The sequence below is a fragment of the Athene cunicularia genome, assembly GCF_003259725.1.
Source record: "Athene cunicularia isolate RWA chromosome 13 unlocalized genomic scaffold, athCun1 chr13_part1, whole genome shotgun sequence".
Classification (NCBI taxonomy): Eukaryota; Metazoa; Chordata; class Aves; order Strigiformes; family Strigidae; genus Athene; species Athene cunicularia.
This window is the reverse complement of record NW_020799117.1, coordinates 19,191,852-19,215,732: the sequence shown is the minus strand read 5'-3', so window position 1 is coordinate 19,215,732 and position 23,881 is coordinate 19,191,852. Positions and strand designations below refer to the sequence as shown.

Sequence of the window (23,881 nt, the reverse complement as noted above, 5' to 3'; positions counted from 1 at the left end):
GGCCCAGACCCCGGTGCCCTGGGCCGCTGCGCGGGGCCGGCGGTCGGGCCGCCACCTCCCGCACCGGAGCGGGCCCTGCCCGTTCCCTCGTTCGGGGAGAGCCGGCGGTGAGGCCTTGCTGGGGCTGGGGCCGCCTGCTGCCCTGCTCTCCCGCAGAGGGGGCCCTGCCCGGGCTCTGGGGGCACAGGGCCCGGGGAGGAGTAACGGCGATTGACCTAAACTCGGGGGTTCGGCCTGCCTCGGCAGGGCTGGGAAGCGGTGACAGTTGCCTGGGCTGTCCTGTTCTAGAAGTGACCGAAAATCAGGGCCCTGTGGCGGGCACCTGCCCACAAAGTGTGGGACAGGATGCTCAGGCAGACGAGAATCCCTTACCCTGAAAGATTTTAAATACAAATTCAACAAAACAGGAGCAGTTTGGAATCTGCCTTGCACCTGAGGATGGGCTGGGTGACTGCAGGCCCCCTTTGCACTCGGGCAGTTCTAGAGTGACAGTGTGCTGGTACCTTTGGTGTAGCTCTGGAATATTAAAATGGATTTTTTCTCTGGGTATGCACTCGGTAACATGAGGCCTGAGTTTTAAACTGTTTAATTATTTTGGTACAAGCTTGCATATGGCTCTCTTGCTGGAGAACTAGTGAAATTGCATGTTGCATAAAGCCAGGGAGTGAGAACTGAGCCTGAGCAAATGGGATTTTGTATATAAACAATATTTGGAATATTGCCTTACAGTGTTTAACTTTAGTGGTTGACTAACACTCGCATTAGAAGTAATCTTTGACAAATAATCAACACTACCCGCCTCACAAGATGGCCTGGGTTTACACTAACAAGTTCTGTAGACACAATTTCTTAGGGGCAAGTTATTTATTTTTACAGTGTTTTGCTGATAGAACTAACCTAGTACAAATATGGCTTAGAGGCAGAAAGTATGACTTCACTGATACTGTTTAATTTGCTTGCCAATGGAGTATAATCTGCACAGACATTTCTGTTGGTAGAGCTGTCTGTGTGAGGAGGCTGCCCCAGTGTACAGTTGTGGTAGGAAGCCTTTTAAATGCAGATAAGTCCCTACGGCTTAGAAGCCGATGACACACCCTGCCGTTTACCAAACATCCTACTGCAGTGTTTCTGTTCTGTGTGATCCTTTCCAATGCTCTGCAAGTAGCATTGTTAAGGGATGGACTTTTTTTTCGGCTTTTCTTTCCCCCAACTCTCCCTTAAAATGACCGGCGCTGGTATTTTTCAGCAGCCTCCAAGGCATTTCTATGGTGAAGACAATCAAAATCTTGCCTCGGAAACTTTGATGTAGAAGTGCATAACAGAGGTGTGAGTGCCGCGTCTGCAAGTTCCTGTGGTCTGTTGTCTGTGTGGCCACATATTTAGTAGATTTGAAGGGATACTGATATGTTCCTTTTAAAGAAGTGAGCTGGAAACTGGCAATTCCTAGTGAGTTATCCAAACAGCCCTTGGACCTGCAGTGACATCCCAGTGCCCTAGAGCAACACAAGACCAGTGCTAGTGCTATTGTTGCCACCTTCTCCTTTTTTCAGTTGAGAATTTTTTTAGCCAGAGCAATAAAACACCTAAAAAATTCTCCAGCACCCTCAGACCCTCTCTGCCTGCTCTTACTTGGTGAGGAGTTGTAAGGCTACTTAAATACTGATGTCAAGCTGGACAGGTGTGGTTGAAAGCACGTCAGCTATACCCTGAGAATTTGCAAGTCACTGGATTATTGGGATAAAATTAGGGATAATAGTCAGCCTTTCTATGTGCTAATCCTCTCTGCTACTGACTCCCTCAGTGGCTTTTATAACCCACCTCATCTCTCTTACTGCTCAGCTTCCCCCTCTGAGAAATAATGTTTAACTTGCACTCGTGAAGTAGGTGAATCAGCGTTAATTAAGATTTGTCGAGTGCTTTGTTGATAGGTTCTCTATGAAACTAGTTACTATTTTTTATTAACACACAGATATTCTTAGCACCTGAAGTGAAAAATGACACAACACTTGGGATCTTCTGGGAAACAGCTCTATGAAAGGAGACAGCACGTGCTGACGAAGGCTTTGTCAAATCTCTTCTGGCTGCAGTTCATGAGGCAGCTTGCTCCTAAAGCTCTGACTCAAAAACCCTTCAAATCCTCTTGAGTCACTGGCAAATCTTAAATGTTCCTGGAAGTTCAGCCCCACTTTTGTATAAGATTTGTAGATCTTACTCCCTTACTGGGTTTCTCGCAGAGCCTTCAGTTGGGGTTTGGTGCAGCTACTCTCGCCCACTTTTAATCACCTTGTTTTGATGTTTTCAATTGCTTTCAGCAATCATCGACTCAAATTATTCTGTCTGGGGTAGGGAGGGCTGGCCCGCTGGGCTGGGTGATGACCCTTATGGGCTACAGCCCATCATACAGGTCGGTAGGGCTGTTTGGGGGTAAGGGGGGAGGAGGGACCCTTGCCCTTCCCCACGGGCAGCCCAGGCCAGCGTCTCTCGCCCTGCAGGGCCTGGGAAGGTGTCTTCACTGCCAAAGTAGTTTGGTGCAAATTGAGCTGAAGAGCTTAATTTCTGAAAGTTAAAGAAGATGTGAATTGGAATGGTTATGACTGTGTTCCTTCTGCATTGCTGGGTGGGTGCCTTTTTGTCAGGGTGAGGAGCTCTGTTGTATTTTGGGGAAGAGAAGGCTGTTAATTTAGTTCTAAGATGTCACTGCTGTAGTAGTGTAGGAGCAGCCAGATGGAGGATGCCAAAATGAAATGGAAGGCTGGAAAAACCTCCTTGTCCAGGCCCCTGTCTTGAGGCCAAGTGAGAGATACTCAGCTCCAGACTGGGCAGCGGTGGATGTTAGTGCAGATCAGAACTGGAGACAAGTTCCTTCTGGGACTTGAAAGCCCAGCCTTGGGGAGCCTTATATACTTATATAGCGCTTGCTTTGGCCCTGAACAAGCAATTCTGGGCCTTTGCCCTTGCTGTGGCCCTGGACAAGCCCTTGCAGCAAATTAAGTGTGCCACTTTGTCTCCTGCCATCATAGAATGGGAAGCCCAAGGGATGCTTGTCCTTGTAAACAGCAGTTAAATGCCATGAGCTGATAATGACCCTGGAGGGAGCAGAGATGGGGAAACTCTCAACAGCTGCTATGGGACTGCATGTTTTACACTGCTGACTGCACCTCTTGTTGCCCAGACGCCCTGGTTTGTTGGTGACTTTCTTAGGGGTGGTACCCAGCACTGAGCATGGTTTTCCAGACCAGAATTAGGAATATTATGTTCTTAGATCACATAGTGATGCTTAGCTCTTTGCAGCTGGAGTGTGGTGTCACAGTGCTGCATTTTTAGCCCAGTCCTCAATTTTCCTCTGTGTTACCTCTCCAGAGAGATTTCCCTCATGCTGTATTTGTGTGCTTGATCTTTGTTTTTGCTAGTTGAGTGTGGTTCTTTGCATTGTTTTCCTTGCTTTTTATTGATTTGTGGGTAGTTTTGGAATTTTTCTTGAGTTTATCAATTCTGATCATAACCTCTGGAGTGCTTCCAGCTCTTAAATGCTGGGCATCCTTTCAGGTTTTACAAAAGTACTTTCTCTTTCATTGTTCGGGCCATTAATGAAAAGGATGAGTAGAAGCAAACCTGGACTGATCTCTGAGGGCCTGTACATGAGGTTTTCTCCTGTTGTGACAGGGAATCGTTGATAGCTACCTCTAAAGTGTGTGTGTGTGTGAGTTGCTTTGTTGTTTGGGGTTTTTTTCTTAGTTAGTAATGAGCAATGTGCCTTGTTAAGGTGAGCTCACCTAATCTGAGCTCCTCTGGTTAGTATTGGATGGATAGAGTGAAAAGCCTGCTTTAATGCCATGCTGGTCGTGGATATGATGGGCAGATCTCTGTAGAGGGGGATTTGTGCTCCATTTCTGAAGACTCGGGTAATTTTCAAGAACTTTCATGAACCTCATTTAACGGGGCCTTCTTGCTGATGCTTGCTAGGACCAGCATTGCTCAGACGCAATTCTCTGGTTGCTCAGCCCTGGTTTCTGCTAAGAGCTCCCCAGGTGGTTCTGCTTTGGTAGCAGAGGGGTATGCATGGGGGAAATTTGTGACTGTATTGACCTGCTCACCTTTGTTTTCTCTGTGGGCCTGACTGCAGTGAGAGTTAGGCTTGTCTGTATGCAACTAAGGTAGTAAAAATACATTTTTCTTCTCAAGCGATTCAAAATCTCTTGTGTGGTTGCTCTGCTCTGGAAAAAAAAAAAAAAAAAAGGAAAAAAAACCCCCACAACTTGCCCTGGAAAAATTAATTACACTCATATTTATCCCTGAATAGTGTGTTACTGTGGGAGCAGTTACAGGATACCTCATTCCACCAGGGCTCTGCTGGTCACCTTCTCAGTGTGAACTAATCTTAAGGAAGAGGAGTTACTTTAACTGAAATACGTTTAACTGGAGAAAACATCACTGTCTGAATGGGACCAGCTCTAACCACCCCTGAGTTCTGTAAATACTGAGCTGCTGTGTTCAGCTTTTTGAATTTTAAGAGGTTGGTCTTTTTCTGAAGTGCACTTCTACCACCTATACCACCTTTCTTTGCACATCAGTGTAACTGTGGGGTGAAATTTGGGCCCCACTGAATTCGAGGATGAAGTGCTAAGGCTTGGACAACTGGCCCAAGCCCGAGTTGACCTATAGATGAATCCTGTATATTTTATAACTGAAACCCATTGTGCTAGTAGGTATTGTACTAAGTTATAACAATGCACTTATGCTGATGTAAAAAGTGCTAAAGCATTGAAGTACTGAAGCCTGAACAACAGGCCCCAAGCCAAAGCTGCTAACTTAGTCTGTAATCATTAACAAAGTATGTAAGCTTGCTAGTGAAAGATGCGGCTTAGACAAAATATAATCAGTAGTGAGGAGAGAATGTATCCAACTTCCCTTGTTTAGCCTGTTCAAGGCTGAGAACCCAAGTATCTGGCCTTGTTAGAAACTCCCTTGGTTTCCCCCCCTGAGCCCTGGCCAGGCTTTGGGTGGAATCCAACAGGAGAATGAAAACAGAGATTTTCTGCTCAAAACAAAGGTGCCAGCTATTCTGGCCTCTCGATCTCTGGTATATAAGGCCGGGCCCGTTTGAAGCGATTTTGGCAGCCTCACCTATGGGTGGACGCACCGCGTAGGATTTCCCACTTGCCGGGACAGGCTCTCCAAACCCTCTCTGTAACTGGAGCTGCCCAGCCACTGCGGGTCTGGGTGATGATAATATATGCAAGTGGTGATGTATTTTTCTTAAACTTCATTCTCTCTCTCGTGTAGTAATGATTTAATGCATTACCCTTTTTTTTTCCTGTTTACTGCTTTAAGTGCACTGTTCTGCCTTTTCTTACTGCATGTCTTCTGTATTACACTGTTACATTGGTTATCACTAGTAAAATACGCCTGCTCTTTCACTCTGGGGTCTGAGTTTAATTGGTATCCTTAATCGGCAGAACAGAGGACAACACAGTTTCTTTGGTTTTCATCTCTTCCGTCTCTCAAGGTTGGTGACTTGAGGTACCCAGCCACGGCTGTTTGCTGAGGCTGTACTTCAAGGACATCATCAATGGGATGGAGGAGTTCTGCCCTGTTTGTTCTACTTTGTTGGTCAATGGCTGATGGTGGGTGCTCTGACCAAATTTCAGCTCCAGGGAAAAAATTAAGCCTCCTTACAGCATTCCGGTGGTTTCTGTTGGGCTCTTCCTGGGTTCCCTCTGGGCGGCTGTGTGCTGTAGTTAAATACTGGTAGAAAGGAGGCGTTCCACTCTGGATTAAGGCTGAATCTCAGTGGTGGATAAATTGCACCCTTAATCCAGTTTGCAAAGCTCTTTGGGCTTTGTGGGATGCAAGAAGCTGTATTTTATTCTAGATGCGTGTGTGCTGATAATTCTATAGGATTTTCAGTGAGCAGGTTGTTAAGAGTCCTGATTATACTGGTCCTCTGTGCAGTCAGGCTCTTTGCCCAAATAATTCAAAAGCCTGCTGCAGAGAGAGGAAAAGGAAGATGGAAGGACGATTTAAAAACCTCTGGGTCACTGAAATAGGTTGGAAGAAGATGCATATGTTGATCTGAAGAGATACCAAGCCAGGTATATGCCTTGAAGCATCTACAGAAAAGTCAGATTTTTTAAATGGCTATTTAAACGCAAATAGTTTCATTAATGAGATTTTAACTGTTAATTTTAGATTTTTTTATTTCAGGCATGCTTTCATAAAACTAACTTTTTCAGTGCAGAACACTTTAATGTCTTCTGTGTTGGTGCTCATTTTCAAGAAATCTATGCACAATTATTTCTTATGTACCAGTTAAATCTATCAGCCAACAGATGTCAAGTGTAGCAGAAATGCTATAATAATATTATGGTCTAATAATAGTTATAATGATTCTAATTACCTGGCGCGGCTTTTGAGAGAGGCAGACTCAGAAATTAGTGCAAAGGAATGTTTAACCTTGAGCTGCATAAGTGGGGCACTTTCCGAGGTGTCTGGGCTGTGCACCCTCCTCCCTATCAGACATCCCTTTCCTTTTATTTTCTCCAGCAAACTGGGAGCAGCAGTCTGGTCTTGTTTAGGTGTTGAGACCTCACATGCTCAGAGGTGGAGAAGAGCGCTGGCGAGCTGTAGATGAAATAGGTGTGAATGTGAAGCCGGGCCGTTTTTAACCTCGCCCCGCAGTGGAGCTGCCCCGCTGTCGGTGTGCTCCTGCTGCCTGAGGAGTACAGCGCGCAGATTGCTCTCACGTCGGGAAGGCTGCAGGAGGCTCAACAATCTTCATCTTTTATGCAAGCCAGTTCTGCTGCTTTTAAGTGTCAGGGAGGCTTTGCCACAGTCTGGAAAGCCCAAAGCCAGCCCGAATCTGCCCGAGTGCTGCTGGGCGGCTTTCACGTTGTCAGATGGAGGAGCGGGTGTGCAGGAGAGCAGGTGTGAGCTGTTGATCCCGGTGGAGGCTTTGGTGTGGCAGGTGAGGAGGGCATGTCAGCAGGCAGGAGCCAGCTGCCTCGCTGCTGCATGAGTGCTGTGCTTGCTTTGCCTTCACCAGTTTGGACCCGCACAGCCTCATCAATCTCCTTCCCCAGCGCAGGAAGGATGCTCTTTGTGCCAGCTTGTTTATATAACTCCCAATGCCTCTCTACCATGGCATTTTTCCTTTAGGAAGGATCCTGGGCTCCATTTTCTATATTCCAGTGGTTTTTGCCAAAACTTGCCATGTGCTGTGTAGTGTCTTGGGGTCCCAGTGCTCATTATTGTTGTAGGACTGATAAGATGATGCATAATGGATTGCCCCATGCCACAACTGTTCGTTTTAATTTTATGATGTGAAATTGGTGAGGAGTCCCTGATTCTCAGGGAAGGATCCTTTCCGCAGAGGAAGCCCCACATAGGCTGGAAGTTGACAGCTTTTAATGATTATATGCCAGGCTGAATGTTTGTCCTTTAAATAATGGATTCAGCATGCTGATGAGAACTCAGCAAGACCTACAGGAATTTGGCTGCCAGTTGCTGATCCCCGACATGGGCAGCAACTGTGAATCTTTTACTGTCTTCCTGTAAAGTGGATCCAGAGGTGCCCTTGCGAGGTTTTCTTCTTCATTTCCAGCCTGCTCGTAGGCCAGGATGCTCTGCTTCTCATGAAAGCCCTGCCTGCCAGAGCTGCAGGCTCAGCTCAAGCAGCCCACCTTTCCCCAGGGCTCACACCTGAGAGCTCTTCTATCTTCAGCCTTTTCTTTGAGGATGTTTGCCTTCCAGCTGGATTCAATACCGCCGTCGGTGCATCCCTGTGGAGATGGTGCCGCAGGAGCTGCAGGGCGAAGCCTTTTCCAGGCTCACTTGAAGAAGGATGTGGTAACGGGCAACACTTGTATAGAGAAAATGTTTCTTGGAGTAAATAATTTGTCAAAGAACACTTGGCATCACCCCAGATGCTATTAAGGGAAAGAAAAATCTTGGATCTCTTCAAGCCTGAGCTGTAAGATTCATGTAATATTCACTTGCTTTTTAACATGCTTCTTTGCTTTGCTCGACATCGGGCATTGTTGCTATGACCAACATTGACTTACTAACCTGCCTGTGCTTTTACTTACCCTGAGAAACCAAAGCTCCTTTTGTTTCCTGTTCCCGCTAAATATTAGCCCTATATTTCTCATCCTGCCACAGCAGCACATTTCTACATCTCTTTTCTCAGCCTGTTGAGAGTCCAGATTTCCACTGCTGAGTCAGTTGCAAGGGTTCACTTCCCTCTGACTGGTGTGGCTCCAGCTGGGTTTCTCCAAAGGGCATGAAGGACATGCAGGTGTGTTGAGCTCACCTCCCTGGCTTGGCAGATTGTGCCAGCATGCCCCAGACCCTGAATGAGCTTGTGCTGAAACCTCCTCAGGGGTGTGGGGACACTGCCCTTGCTGCTCACCTGGCACTGGCACACTCTGTCTAGTTTCTGGTACATCGAGAACTGTCTCAACAAGGTCCAGGAGAACCCTCTGGCACCTCTTCTGCCTCACTGCCTCCACGTCTGATTTCAGACTTCATCTGTAAACATCTCTTTGCCCTTGCTAAACACTGTCTCTTAATTTCTCTCTGCAGGAGTATTATTTAATTTGTAAATGTTTTAGGACGTTATTTGAAAAATACGATATGAAGCTGTATTTCATTTACTGTAATGATCCACTAATGTGGGCATATTTCAAAGGCAGGCTCTGCAGTACTGTGGGGTTTAATTAAATTTTGTTTTTCAAGCAAACATCAATAGACAGACAATAACAAATGGTGGACAATATGCATACAGAACAAAGTCACTCCATTTTCTTTTTCAGGACTGTGGAAGTGAAAATGTATAGATCTTAAAATGTACTTGGCCTATTTGTGATCGCAGCTTTAGAGCAGTTACTCACTTTAGCGGGAGTTTTTTCCTTCTTTCTGTGACAATTTTCTTGATCTCTTCCTGCCCACAAAATAAACTGCTACACTATTGAAAATTTCCAGAAGGAGCCTTGGGTGATCTAAGTTAATAAAAGGAAGACTAGGAAGAATGTGGGTCCTCTCTGGAAGGGCAAGGGAGACTTGGTCACCTGGCATATGGAGAAGGCTGTGGTACTCAACAACTTTTTTTCTTTAGTCTTCACCAGCCAGGGCTCCATCCACACCGCCCAAGATGCAGAATGTAAAAGTGAGGACTGGGAAAAGGAAGAACTGCCCACTGCAGGAGAAGGTCAAGTTTGAGACCATCTAAGGAACCTGAAGGTGCACAAGTCTATGGGACCAGATGAGATGCATCCACAGGTCCTGGGGGAACTGGGGGATGAAGTGACTCAGCCACTCTCCATCCTATTTGAGAAGTTGTGGCAGTCTGGTGAAGTTCCCACTGACTGGAAAAGGGGAAACATAACCCCTATTTTCAAAAGGGAAGTAAAGAGGACCTGGAGAACTAAAGACCAGCCATTTTCATCTCTGTGCCTGGCAAGATCAGGGAGCGGATCTTCCTGGAAACTGTGCTGGGGCACATGGAAAACAAGAAGGTGAACATGGAAATAAGGAGCCAACATGGCTTCACTAATAGCAAATCATGCCTGGCAAATCTGGTGGCTACCTTTGATGGGGTTATAGCACTGGTAGGCAACAGAAGAGCAACTGATGTCATCGTGTGCAAAGCTTTTGACACTGTGCCACACATCATCCTTGTCTCTAAATTGGAGAGACATGGATTTGATGGATGGACCACTCGGTGGATCAGGAATTGGCTGGATGGTCACACTCAAAAGAGCTGTGATCAACGGCTCCATGTCCAACTGGAGTGGGGTGACAAGTGGCATTTCTCAGGGGTCAGTGCTGGGACCAGTGCTGTTTAACATCTCTGTTGGAGACATGGACAGTGGGATCGAGGCACCCTCAGCAAGTTCATCAATGACACTGAGCTGTGAGGTGTGATAGACATGCTGGAGGGCAGGGATGTGCCAGGCTGGAGAGGTGGGATGTGCAAACCTCATGAAGTTCAGAAATGCCAAGTGCAAGGTCCTGCCTATGGGTCAGAGCAATCCCAAGCACAAATCCAGGGTGGGTGAGGAGTGGATGGAGAGCAGCCCCAAGGAGAAGGACTTGAGGGTATGAGTGGATGGAAAACTGACTGTGAGCCAGCAACGTGCACTCACAGCCCAGAAAGCCAACGGTGTGCTGGGCTGCACCCAGAGCAGTGTGGGCAGCAGGGCGAGGGAGGGGATTCTCCCCCTCTGCTCCGCTCTCGTGAGACCCCCCTTGCAGTGCTGTGTCCAGCTCTGGGGCACCAACAGCAGAAACACACGGACCTGCTCAAGCGGGGCCAGAGGAGGCCACGAGGATGCTCAGGGGCTGGAGCACCCCCCTGTGAGGACAGGCTGAGAGAGTTGGGGGGTTCAGCTGGAGAAGAGAAGGGTCCGGGGAGACCTTAGAGCGGCCTCCCAGGGCTGAAAGGGGCTACAGGAAAGATGAGGAGGGACCTGTTATCAGGGGGCCTAGGGATAGGATGAAGGGTAATGGTTTTACACTGAAAGGAGGTAGATTTAGATTAGATATAAGGAAGAAATTTTTCCCTGTGAGGGTGGGGAGGCCCTGGCACAGGTTGCCCAGAGAAGCTGTGGCTGCCCCCTCCCTGGCAGGGTTCAAGGCCAGGTTGGACGGGGCTTTGGGCAACCTGGACTAGTAGATGTCCCTGCCCATGGCAGGGGGGGAACTAGATGATCTTTAAGGTCCTTTCCAACCCAAATCATTCTATGGTTCTGTGAAGTTCTGCTACAAGCTGTGGGCTTAGCTTTGAATATTGTGTTGTTGCTTAATGCATTATGGCTGGTAGAGATGGATCCTCATCAGAATTACAAAACCAAAGCACTGTGTATGAGGTGCTTGTACCTTTGGTGGGAAAAGCCCGTCTCTGGTGGCTGGATGTGGTATGTGCCAGCCCTGGTGCAGGGAGGTGTCCTGGAGGTAAAAATTATGTTGTTGCGTCTGGCATTGTTGTACCCAAATTGGGAATGAGCAAGTGACTCTTGAGTGCATTTTGTTCTTTCCTTCCAGTGAGCATGGGGTAATCACATACAAAATGTATGCAGAAAAGCTTGGAAAGTCTGTTCAACATCAGCAGGAGACTGTTGGAAATCAGTGTGGCACTTGTACAAGTTTTCTAGGGGTGAAGAAATTCATTGGTGATGATGTAAATGGGCTGCTTTTGTTTGAGTCTGTGAGAGCATCGCTTGAGAAGCAGAGTGAGATTGCTGGCTGGAGCATTGTTGACTTCTGGCTGGCTTCTGGTGGCTAGTGTGGGTTTTGTTCTCTCTTAGTGTTTGGGAAATTTTCCATTGTTTAGAAACATGACCAGAATTTGCTGAGGAAATCAGTGCGGGTGCCCTGGACTCCTGCGGCACTATAGCCCTTTGATTTCTCTCTGAAATCTCTCCAAGTCAGAGAGCTGGGAAAAAGGTAAATATTTCAGAGGAGGACCTCTCTGTCCTCCGTTCAGAGATGTGATTTCAAGCCATGTGCTGGACTGATGCCTAAAGCTTTGCCTGCTTAACCTGCCTGTAAATGGATGTGGGGCCGGGCAGTGGGGTGGCTGGGGGCGAGGGCTGGCTGTGCCCGGTGTAGGCTCTGCTCGCCACTGCCTGGCCCGGGGTGGGTCGCTGCCCAGAGAGCTGTTGGGTGGAAATTGGAGCATGTTAAAGCCTGGGAGAGGCTGTAGGAACCTGGCTCTTGGCTGGCGTCTCTGCAGCTGCAAGTGCCTGAAAAGCATCGCTGTAAATGACAGACTTGTGTCTGCTAACCTCCTCCTCCATGAGATCTCGGTTTAACACTTCCTGCGTTACGGTAACAGCCTGTGTTTTGCTCCTTGCTGGAAAGCAGCACCGTGAGTACTTTACAGCTCTCCTGGTGCACGTACCGGCTGATGGTGTTTTCTGCGCTGGATGAGATGCTCGTAGGAAACAACGATCCTGTCCAAGTAAGGCTGGCAAGACGGTGTCCTGTGCTTGATGCCAGTCCCTGTGGCTGGAGAGGAGTCCTGGTACAGATAAAACAGCGTCTAAATATAACGTGTCATGAGGCATCAGATGCTCTTTAAATAAATTCTGGAAAAAAACCCCATGCAGCTCAGGTTTGTGCTGGTGCTACCAATACCCAGGGCAATGTGCCTGCTGCCTTGTTCTTCCCTTGCTTTAGGCTGCGTGGTTTTAGTTTTCTCACTTCTTTTTGTTGATACATAGTGTCACTTAAGGCTCTGTTTCTGGGTTTTGGGGCAGGCAGTTGCTTTTTGGTGACCTGAGACAACATTTCCTGCTTCTCTCATCCTTCCTTTGGATCTCCTGCCTTTTCCCTGTTTGCTCACGTTTTGCGATAAGCTAACCTCTTCTGTGGGCAGGTCAAACTTCCCATTCAGGAACCTCAGGCTGCTCACAGACAAATTTTTCTGGGTCCATTATTCATCTTCTATGGAAGGAGAGGTTTTCCTGGCTGTGGGGGGGCTTAGGTAGCTGACCCCAGATGAAACACACTGGCATCTGGAACATCTGGAGCCAGCAGCTGAGCCCTGGGCTGAAGCATTTGCCCCCTATGAAGGACTGGCAAGCAGTTGCAGGAGCAGGTGAGTGATTTGGGTTCCCCATAGTTCTGGCTGGCATGATTAAATCTTGCAGGTGTGCCCAGAGCAGGTTTAGGCCCATTCTCCTGCCCGGCAGGAAAACAGAGAGGGAACAACATTCCCCACAGCAGAGCCAGCACTGGAGGGCCTGTGCTTTAATGGTTCTTGCAGGACCATGCTGCAAGTGAGGGACCTCAACATAAGGTTTGGAATGACACGAGCCCAGGACGTAAGAAGCTGCGATAGTGCTTGGGAATGAACAACAAAAAAAAAGGGCTCTAGCAGTATTTAAAAGAAAAAAGTTATCTGTGATTCAATTTTTGTGGAGTTCACTTCTAGTGAGAGAACGCAAGGCTGAACTGGGAGAGGAGGAGCGTTTGCTCAAGCGGATGATAATCCATTGCAGCACGTTACTGCGCCAAGGCTCTTTGACAAACATTAGCCTTCTTAATGCCTCCCTAGGATGAGCGAGATGCTGCGCCGCTGGATGAGGAATGTGAAGTTTCTAGACTATGAGGAGCTTCAGCCCAGAGTGATAATTTAAACACTGAATTCTTTTTAATAATGGATATTGTTGATGGTTGCCTTGCATGGGAGTGCTGCCCAGGAACAGATTGCATTGTACTGATGTGTTCTAAAAATCAAAAGTGTGCTGGTCTTCGTGAGCACCGTTGGGTCTGACACTGGCCAGCTAGGTTTCTTGGATTTCTCCTTTGGAGTTTGGCAGCCGTCTGCTTCAGGGAGTACAGTGGTCTCATAAGAGTTTATTTGATTTGACACATGACAAATTGTTTCTGCTGGCGGGTACTTCAGGCGCAGTCTGTTAGCTGGCAGCCGTGGCTTTGCAGGCACCAAGGAAGTTGAGAAAGGCAAGTCTGCTCTCCTCCTCCTAGAATGTGTCAGTGGAGGGAGCATTGTTTTAGCTCACCTCCCATTCCAGCCTCCTTTTTGCTGGTTGTTAAACTGTGCTATTTGCATAGGTTATTAATGCTGCTTCTGTTCTGGGTGTTCCTGCAGATGCTTGTTGTGTTTCTCGTTGCACTTCGGTGTGTGGGGAAGAAGAGAGCCTGCGTTTCTGGAACCAGACCCAGTTGCCATTAAAGACGCTTTGTTAAGTTGCTTTTTTTTTAGGGCACCCTTTTAAGTCTAATGAGGAGTGGAATATTACATTCCTCAGCAGAATAAAAAGTACATGTCCCCTGTGAGATACTGTAAATACATTTCATCTGTTCTATTACCTGCAGTTTTGAGAATTTGTCCCCTAAGCATTTTAATCTTGTTTTCCAGGGTTGTCTCAGGGTGAGGAATCGCTCCTATTTGCAACTTTGGGAATAATTACTGTGTTCATTAATTTCTCCTCTTTCCTGCTGTCCATCTATTATTGCTTCTGAAAAAAAAACCCTCTCTGTAAATCTCTACAGAAACAGGACTGACTCCTTGATGAAAAGGAGAGTTATGTGTGCTAGAAATGTGTTTGTGAGAGAGCATCTTAGCTGTGTGTGTATGGACCCACTGGTGTGTGCTGGCTCCTCCAGTGCCATCTGAAAGCCCTTAGCCACACAGAGCCCACCAGATGCCTGGGCTGGCTCAGAGCTCCTTACCCTATGATTAAAGAAGAAAGCACTGCATGCAGCATGTTTCTGGGGAGTCATGGCACACCTGGAACACTGTGATGAGGCAGAAGACTGAAGGTCAGGTCTACTCAACCACCCGAGTTGTGCTTTGCCTCCTGAAGTGCTTTGCCTGCAGTGCCTGACTGCTGTTATGAAATAGAAATTCGACAGGACAATAAGGGAAGCAGTTCAGCAGCTGGCCCTCTTTTGTCCAGCAACTAAAAGCCAGTTCAGAGATTTTTGTGGAAACACTGTTTGCTTTTGTCCCTTTTTTGCTCTTTCTTTAAGTACAGACTAAAAGAGATGGAGACTGGAGACCACTGTAATTATTGTTTATTCCTGAATAGCATAATAAATGTGCTATTTAATGCATTTATGACAGGGTCCTTGCCTCAGAAAAAATATGCAGTCTGATCCTGATGCTGCAAACCCTTCTCCATGTGAGTAACCATCCCTGCCTGGTTATGGGTGCACTGAGATTTATCAGTCCCTGGACTGGGGCTGGTGCCAAAACTTGTCTCAATGTGCGATGTCTGCGGTCACTGGAAGTCACTGTGGAGGCTGTCATTGAAACAGCCTGGATTCACGTGGCAGCTGTATTTAGATACCAGCTGATGGAGAAGCTCTGCAGAATAGTTTGTCCACTGTGTGATAAAATCTGCTTGCAGGAGAGGACAGCTGAAGCCTGTGGTCTTCATGGGAGAAGCCCCCCACTGTGGAACTGTGGCCTGGCAGTCCTGTGATGGACTTGTGGTCTCCCCACCTGATGTGTCAAGATGAGACTGTGGCACCACCAGGATGTAGAGGAAGCTGCTCAGGATGTTCTGCTGTCTCATAGCAGAGAGAAAGGTGCTGCAGATCCATCTTTAATTGGAGCTTAAAGAGTGTGAGTGGCTAACAGCCTACTGTTAGCACACAGAGCAGGCAGGGAGATTTTTAGAGTTCTCCTTGGCTTGGCAAGTAGCCGTACAGCAAAGGCCAAGAAATGGAGAGTGAAAATCACTCTATCCTTGGCTGCTCCTTCCCAGTGCTTGGGTGTGTTGTGTGGTGTTTGCAGCGGCATCAGCTACAGTGGCAGCCGGGACTGCCAAAGAAAGGACCCTTCGTGGACAGCTACTGAGATATGTCAGTCCACAAAATGGCTCTTTCTAGGGTATTCTTCAAAAAAAGAACCTTCCTTTTAGGTGGCTGGGTCTCTTGCTGTTGGTCCAAGCTCCACATGAGAAACAGTGGGTCTTGTCTTTCTGCACTGAAAGGTGCTGAGGTTACACAGTTGTCCCTTGGAAGGAAGAGAAAATTGTGGAGGAAAACCACTCAATTCTGGTCACATCTCTGTTCTTCTCCAGTCCAGGTTTTGGGCTGCTGGAGTCTGGCTTTGCTGTGGCTGAGGGGCAGTGGGACAGAGCTAAGGTGCTGCTCCTGAGCGAACCCAGGGCTCTGAAGAGCGGTGAGCACGGTCATGGAGCTGGGGAGGCACCTGTGACTCGCGGTTCAGTGTCCATGGTGAAGCAGTTGCTTGAGCCTTCCCTGTGGAGAGGATCCACGTGTACCTTGCAGCCCTTGAGCTCTGTGGCCACTGTGACTGATGGCACATGCAGGGCCCTGTGGTGGCCAAGGCGGTCGCAGAAATGCTGTTCATAACTTCTGCTGGGATTTATGAGACGTACAGAGGCAAGTTCTCTGATTTGTCACCGTGTCATAAGGATTGAGGAGTGCTTTGAAGCACCAATACAGCCTGTTCTGCCATGACAAGGTGCAGACGAGTGCCAGCGTGACTTTTGTTCCCCGAGGAAAACGCTCTTTTGCACAGATCACAAGCCGTGGCTCTGCTGCTGTTTGAAGAGACCAGACGAATTGCAGAGACAGGTGCTCTGTACAACATCAAAGTCTGCCCGTGTGAAACAGAGATGCTCAGGAACTCCAGCTCAGCATCCTTCATGTCTAGGCAGCAAGAGGAAAGAAGTTTTCTGAACCAGGAGTCACTTGGGTGATCAAAGCTCTGCTTAGTGGAGGCTGATGAGGCAAAAGGCAGAACAACAGCAGGAAGGTCACAGCCCCTGCAGATCATCTGGGTCATCTAATAATGTCAGTTGGGCCTCCAGAGGGGTCCGTGAAACCTCCTCTGCTGGGGAACTCAGGCCTGCTGATGCTCACTCAGGATGCTGCACTGTCACATTTTTGACTACTTTTTTCCATATGTTGCTACAAGTAACATCTAAAATAGCTCTCCCTATCTGACAAGCAATGAGAGAAGAAATGTACTTTTCAGATGTGGACTCCTTGCATTCGATGGTGCTTTGTGTGCAAGCAGTTTCCTTGCTTCTTCCCTGGTTTTTATTAAGCTTAGAACAGTGCCCAAGGACCAGTGAAGACTGGAGCATCTTGATCCTGGTTGCAGCATAAACACATGTCAGTCTGTAACCATATTGGAAGCAGAAAGGCAAAAAAACAGTCCCCAAAGTAGAAATGGGAGTTGATGAAGAACAGGAGAGGGAAGGAATTCTGCTCTCTTTCAGTTTCTCATGCCTGTGCATTTACTTCTGCATTCACAGCCCTTGGAGCTCTTTTCTATTTTAAATTTCTTTAGGAAAAAAACTGCTGAACGAATGCTGCCTGCTGCTGGCTGGCTGTTCTGCTTTGGTTTTGGACTGGGAAGGCTCTTATGCTCAGGGAGCTAGGCTCGCTTTTTAATCTTGGTGGGAAATGCCTGTAGAAGAACAGAAATCATAATGAGAGTTGCTTCTAGATGATAGTACTGGTAGTGTCTCCATTCTCTCTTCATGATCATTACTGTCCCAGAGTTTTTTAATTGCTTGTGAAAGGCATCCTCTGAGACCACTTTAAAAGTACTAATGCAGTGATAAAAATAAGCAAACTTGGATAATGCCTTTCATCCAAGCACATGAAGATATTACTGCAGACCTTAGTGGAAGGAGCCCTGTGATTCCCTTATTTATAACTGTGGCATCTGTCTCAGGAGTGGAGCAACTGAGCTCTGGTGTGAGGAACGACTTGCTTGGTCTTATGCAGAGAGTTGGGGCAAAGCCAGGAGCAGTCCCGAGTGAGCCTGCTTGGCAGCAGGTTACATTTGTCCCTGGAGAGCTCCTTATTTCCCTGCAGGGGAGGGTTTAAGGATGAGTTGTTAAGGGCTTTATTCTGGGTTTTGGTGACAGTGGCTGGCTGATATGACAGCTCCTGGGTGGGTTTGGCCCATGAGATGGATCCCAGTGGCTTTTCAGCTGGGAACTCGCCACGCAACTGGAAACATGGGGGAGCCCAGCTCTCTTGCAAGGGAGGTCCTGAGCTGGGGATCCCACCAGGTGTCCTGTGCAATTAATCCCACAGGTTATGATACCACATTAGTCCTGGCCATGTAGCCAGGTGGGCAAGCTGTATGTTTGCTGCCCATGTGCTGAGCTGCTCTCTGCTGTGACCCGTACCCGTGGGTTGTCCCATCGAGTAAGAGCTGTCATGGCCACCTGGTGCACTGCAGAGAGGTGGGGAAATGCATTTTTCATAAACTTCACAGCTTACCGTTTCTGGCACATCGCTAGGGCTGCCAGAGAAGCCCTTCACTTGCCCACCTCTGCGCCGGGTGCTCTGCGGGGTGGCAGCGGGTGCCCTCGGCACCCCCAGGAGGGATCGCAGTCCTGATGGGAAACCCCCGGGCTGAGCCAGCGCCGGCAGCGGGGTCTTGGCGGGGACAGGCTGAGGGGGCAGATGTTTGTACTGGGACAGGCAGTGTGGTGGGGGTGCTGCTGTGGGAGTTGTGTGCCTGATACATCAGTGTCAGATTTCTGTAATACTGAGCCTGAATTTTCCTTTTTTTTTGACCTCTTAATTGAGGCTCTTTATAGGGAAGCCGGCACCTGACAGGGGAAGGAGGTTGTTATTCGATGCGAGAGCCATGAGCGAACAGCAGGAACTTGGAAGATACAAAAAGCTGTTTCCAGAGAGTCTAGGAGCACGCCAATTAAATCTTTGACTTTCATGGGCCCAACTGCAGCAGGACATCAGGGTGCACCTGGCTAGTGCAGTGTGTGCTTGCTTTCCTGTTAGATTCTTCAAACTTGGGAAAACAGAGCGGGTAAAAAGTGCTGAACACTGACCGACTCCCAGGTTACTCTGAGCCAAGGCATCACCTTGCAAACGGGCTGATGGAAATGATGGATACATGTGAGGGGAGAAAAATATCACTCAATTCTGTGTGCTGTGCATGGGTAATTGCAGCAAGGAGCAGAAGAAGGGAATAGGTATGGGCAGCAGAGGTGTTTTCAGTTGGGATTTGAGGCAACTGGGAGGTGATGAGGAAGGGGAAAGCTGTTTCGTGTGGTTGAGGTGAGGTAGTGTGGCAGCTTTCAGAAAGATGTTTGTTCTGAAGGTCCCTGTGTGTCACTTATCTTCAGGCAAGTCCTAAATTGGTGCAAATCACCCCCTGCGCTCTGGTACAGACTCGAACGTGAAGTCTGTACCAGACTAGTTAGCTAGCCCTGAAGCTCTGCAGAGTGAGGGTGACGTGTGCTTGTGCAGATGGTCATGGAGCCCTGTGAGAGCAGCTGTCAGAAATTCAGATGAATTAATTATTTATAAGTAATAAATGATAAATTCAGTCCTCTCATCTGAGGCACACTCTGGTTTTGTACAGTCCATCATGAGCGGAGCAGAAGATCCTCCCCATCCTGGAGCTGGGGCTCTCCAGTGCCAGGTTGTCTGAGAAATGCCAGAGACATGCTGGCCGTGGCCTATGGCATCGGGGCACTGGCTGAGCCACAGTGGAGAGTGGCCCCCGCTGCCATCACCACTAATGAGCGGACAGAGAGGACATGGCAGCCTTGCTCAGGCTTCAAACCACCAAAGTATAAAGCTGTGCTCTTGCTCTCTGGAGAGCAGCATTTTCTGTGAACGCTGGTTTCTGAAGGAACTAATTAAGTAAATTTAATTGATAGGCTAAACGATGTTTAATGTTAAACTGTGTGAGGTTGTTTGTATAAACAGGGTTGGAGTTGCTGTGGTTGGGTAGAAGGGGCGATGCCAGCTTTATTTGTAAAGGACACAACAACCACTCCTCTGCCCCTGTGCGGAGCCGTGGCCAGTGCTGGTGCAGCTGCTGGGTACCGAGAGCTGCCCTCACCCTGCCCGGGCACCGCTGTGCTGTCTCCTGTCACTGGAGACGTCCCTGCTCTGCTCTCGCTTGCATTGGCACCTGGCAGTGCTTGTTGGAAGGGCCAGCTTTAGGTGGTATTGTAGCCGAGCTGCCTTTAGAGGGGCTGATGTTCGCTGACAGCTAAGCAGGTAGCCTGTAGGGGTTATTAATATTTATTGTTTGTACTTATTAGTGGCAGTTATAAAAATTACATGGCTGCATGGTAGATGCCAGGCACGTGTTTCTGCCATGGTTATGCTTCTCCTCCCTCCCCATCCCCACCACCCCCTGTCAAAATTTCTCCCCATGCACTGGTCCCAATTCAGAGTGGTGCCTCTGCTGCAGGTCAGAGCAGGACCTGCTGCTTGGGGGCAGGCTGTGCCTAACCAGCAGAGCTTGAGCCACAATTTATTCCTGTAAACCTAAAAGCATGGCCTCCTGGCTGCGTGGGTTCTCTGTAGGCAGCCAAATACGGGAAGGTGTTCCCACAACTTTTCCCTTGTGTAGGAGTGTTTTTAACACGCCAGAGCAGAGTCCTGGTAGGAGTAAATGATGAGGAGCAAGCAGAAAGAATAAATGTTTTTTTTAAGCAATTTCATAAGCAGTGTTAACGGGACGGTCTGTATTGCAGCTATGCCTTCTCCACTGAAATCTTGGTAGTGTGAGGGTGTTTGCAAACAAGTGGTGCTCACTGTCCTGTCTTTCACCCATGTGTATGGTGCTTTGAGCCTGGATGGGACCTTCTGGCCAGGGTTGGGTGCTCCCAGTGCAATGGGCTCTGCGTGGAGCTGGGGACACTTGCTGGATGCATGTGCATGCTTTCCCAATGGCAGGGCGTTGGGAGGAGCAGGGCCGCTGAGAGCATCCCGAGCGCGGCAGAAGCAGGTGAAACCTCAGACCTTGAACGAGGCTGTGCAGAGCCAGAAGTCTGTTTCTGCCCAGTCTGTCCTGGGAGAATCAAGGACAAACAAATTGGGGCTCCATCAGGAACACTGCATGGGTCCTGGAAGGAAGCTTCTCTTTATGTTTGGTTTTGTCATTCAGGACTCTTCTTCTCTGCATAAGGTGTTAGGTTGGTTATTATTATTTTATTCTGTCTTTATTAATTTTTATTCAGATCCAGTTCTTTGATCAGTCAGGTGTGTTCAGGTCTCTTCCAGGATCTTTGTAGTTTTAGCATTGGCTTTAATGAAGTTGAAATTTCACTCCTGCCTCCTTTTGGAAATGCTGCAGGACCTGTCTGTGGCAGCTCAGACAGACGCACAGAGCAGGAGGTCCCTGGTGCTTCCCAGGTGCCTGTCGATCAGCTGTGCAGAGCCACAGCAGCTCACCTAGGCACAGCACCTAGGGCAAGTACAACTAATTGCTAGGCCTTGTCACAGGGAAGGAAAAGCATGCAAAGAAGGTGAAGACGGCTTTTAAGAGGGGAAAAGGGGTATCAGAGACTCACAAGTCCTGTTCTTAGTGAAGGCGGTGGGGAACGCTCACATTGTGGAAGGTTTGGTAGCTCGTTGTGGTTTTTGCAGCATGTTGCCACTTGGCTCGTATATTCCTGCTGGATTCTCCATGTTAAAAGTGCTGCAGGTAACCATCTCTGGGTAGATGTGTTTGGAAGAACAGGACCTATGCTCTGTCTCATGAGGGCCATTTGGTTTTAATAGGAGCAGTTTGTCTACTCATGGCTCCCATTTCCAGAGGAAATCAAGAAATACCGTGCCTCATACCAGCAGCCACGGTGCAATGTCCAAGTAGAGTCAAGGCAGGGAGAGCTGAAGCCGGTCTTCGGGACTGACACCTGCTCAGCACACATGTGGTCATCTGGGCACATGTCCCCCAACACATGAGTATTTCCAGGCTGGCTTTTCTTAGCGTGTTTTGTACTCAATGGGAGCTCATGTCTCTGTGCCTCTGGGAAGAAGAGAAGATGATGATATTTGCAGGTTGGTCCTGCTCATCTCTTTGAAAGCAAAGGGTTGTGCAGACCTGACTGTAATGAACAGGGAAGGGCAGAGTGTCCTGTGGCCTCCTAGCAATCCTCTGTTTGTCCACCAGCTGTTTCCTCTTTTACGAAGAGGCTGAATTTCAGATTAAGACCTCCTCTTTCCCCTGTCGGTGTAGCTGCACAGTCATCGTCATCCTCAGGACTGCCAGCCACAGGATGTTTCCAAGGCATCTGACTGACACTGCTCCGCTCTTCAGTAGCAAGTCAGCAAAAATGGGTGCTCATTACAAACCTGGGGACCCTGTTGCTCAGGGGAAGAAAATTTCAGGTCAGGACAGCTAAATTTCTTTTTCTTTCTCCATTGCATTGTACATCACTTAGCACGTCATGCTGGTTTCGGCCATAGATGCCAGTGTCATTAAAATGACATTGTGTTTGAACAGGGATCTTGACTCGGAGCTGATTGCAGTATGTGTCCTGAGTGCACCTCTTCAATCAGACATCCCAATTTACACATCTATCTTTAAAATAGTTTCCTTAACTGTTATTGCCCATCAAACTTTGGCTTCAGCCTAAGAGGCTTTGAGTGCTTGGAAGTATTCGTGCTGCCAGTTCAGCTGGAGGGTGTCTGGGCTGTGTTCTTTGATGTCTTTGATCGTTTGATTGTTCTTTCAGCACTGCCCTATGCTCAACCAGGGGAGCTTTGTGAATTATTTGTGCTCATAGACACACAACGTGCTGTTGGCACTTTTGTTACCACCGGCCATCTCACTGAAGGGTGGGTGGACAGATACCTGGCCTGAACTAGTACATTTGCAGACAATTTTGCAAGACCTGTAATTCCTGTACTGCTCCCTTGACCCCCAGATGAGATCAAGGTTTAGCTTATGGTTATTGCTTCCAGTTGGCCATATAACCAGAGCCTAGTGAGGGGGCTGGGGAGCTCTCCGGGATGTCTGTGTGCTCTCCTGGAGCAGCGGATCATAAATCAGAAGAGGCTTCAGATGGATTTATTGGAGTGGCACAGTACACGCAGCGTGGGGTTTGAGTTAGGATGTGAAAGAATGGTGCGTACCCAGCAGCAGAACGTGTTAATGAAATATGTTCCTCTCACTGACTTGATTTGAACTGTCACCTATGGCTATGGCAACCACCTTCACGGGGCTGTGCAGCACTTGCTGATGCACAGCTAGTAAAATCAGTAAAAATGCCCCTGCTAATAGAGAACATAATGGCAATGCTAGTGTTTCTGTGCCCGCTGGTGCAGAGAGGGTTTTCTGGAGCTGCGGAGCAGAACCTGCCTGCGCTGCGAAGCTGAGAACATGGCCTGCTCTGACAGGAGGACCTGCCAGGAACAGAGGCTTCTTTGAGTGTGATACTTTGCTCATTCCTTAGTACCTGATTTTCTTTGACATACAAGGAGTATTGGAAAAAAACCCAGCACCCCACTTCGCACAAGGGGAATTTGTGGTCCTCCTGTAGTGGTTCTGGTGCTGACCAGCTGCAGCTGAACGTGGGTGCTGCTGGACCCAAAATAATATGTCCTTCAGTCAGAGCAAATGCTCCCCCTGCAGGTGGGGTCACAGCTACCACCCTTTCTGCTTTGCAAGCTGCAAGGATCGTTTCTAAAAATGCTTTGTATTCACATAACATTTGGTTTGGAAATCCTCTCATGCCATCCCTGTACGTCTGTCTTGTAACGAGATGTCAGCCTGTGCAGGCTTCTCTCCAGGATCTTCAAACCCCCATGTTTCACATGTTAGCTTCTCCTGCCTACCTGGGACCTAAGCAAACTGCTAATTGTTGTGCAGATGTCATCTTCCAGGCAGGCATGAGGTTGTAGGCTTTAAAGAGGCTGTACTGTCATTTGCTACCAGCCTTCTCTGTACACGTGAGCTCTATTTTTATGGGAGTGTGCGTTTTCTTTCAGCTGCTGCTTTGTTGGATTTCTTTCTTTTCTTCTCTTTTTATTTCCAGGCTTACAGGTAAAGTTTTAGGGATACATCTGCTTTTCATTATCCCTGTTTCGCCACTTGTTTTTTTAACTAAAAAAACCCCAACCCCAAGAAACTGTTTCTTATGTAAAAAGCTGCAGTTTGTTCTGAGGTGAGTTGAGGACTGTGTGTTGTGGTCAGTCTTAGTGAAGTCCTGACTGTAGCATTGGCCAGAAGGGTACGTTGATCTTCTGGGAGCAGATGGAGGTTGAGCCCATGAATTTTGCTCTGGTTTTCCAGCTCAGAAGCCTAGATCTCCCCAAGAGAGACATGGAGGCTTTTAGCCACAGGTTGTCTTTGTCTGCTTTCTGAAAATGGAGACCTTTTCTTCTACTCCAACTGTAGTTTAATAAGGGCTTGTGAGTCCTTGAGGTTGTTCTTTGACCTTTTAGAAAAGAGGATGACACTGAAGGAGGATATCAAGCACCAGGTCAGAAATGCCAGGTGCTGCTTTCAGTGCATCAGACTAGCATCAGAATATATTGCAGCACTATTTGTGCTCCCTGCTCAGCAACTTTTCTCTAGATGTTCACCACTGACCAGTGTGATGTGGTGTTTTGCCTTTTATATTTTTTATTGGCTAAAGCAATAACC

At 48.0% G+C, this 23,881-nt stretch overlaps 1 protein-coding gene across 2 annotated transcripts in view; it reads left to right on the top strand.

Moving 5' to 3' along the window:
* The first annotated feature begins 6 nt into the window (after positions 1 to 6).
* The window catches only part of SIL1 (SIL1 nucleotide exchange factor), a 100,774-nt gene continuing 76,899 nt past the window's right edge, over positions 7 to 23,881 (top strand). The window contains exon 1 of one of the 2 annotated variants that reach the window (XM_026858550.1): positions 7 to 251. The gene's annotated coding sequence lies outside the window, so the exon portion shown is untranslated. Of the gene's footprint in view, positions 252 to 4,354; positions 4,471 to 23,881 lie in introns of those variants that run through there. The other variant, XM_026858548.1, reaches the window with a different exon arrangement.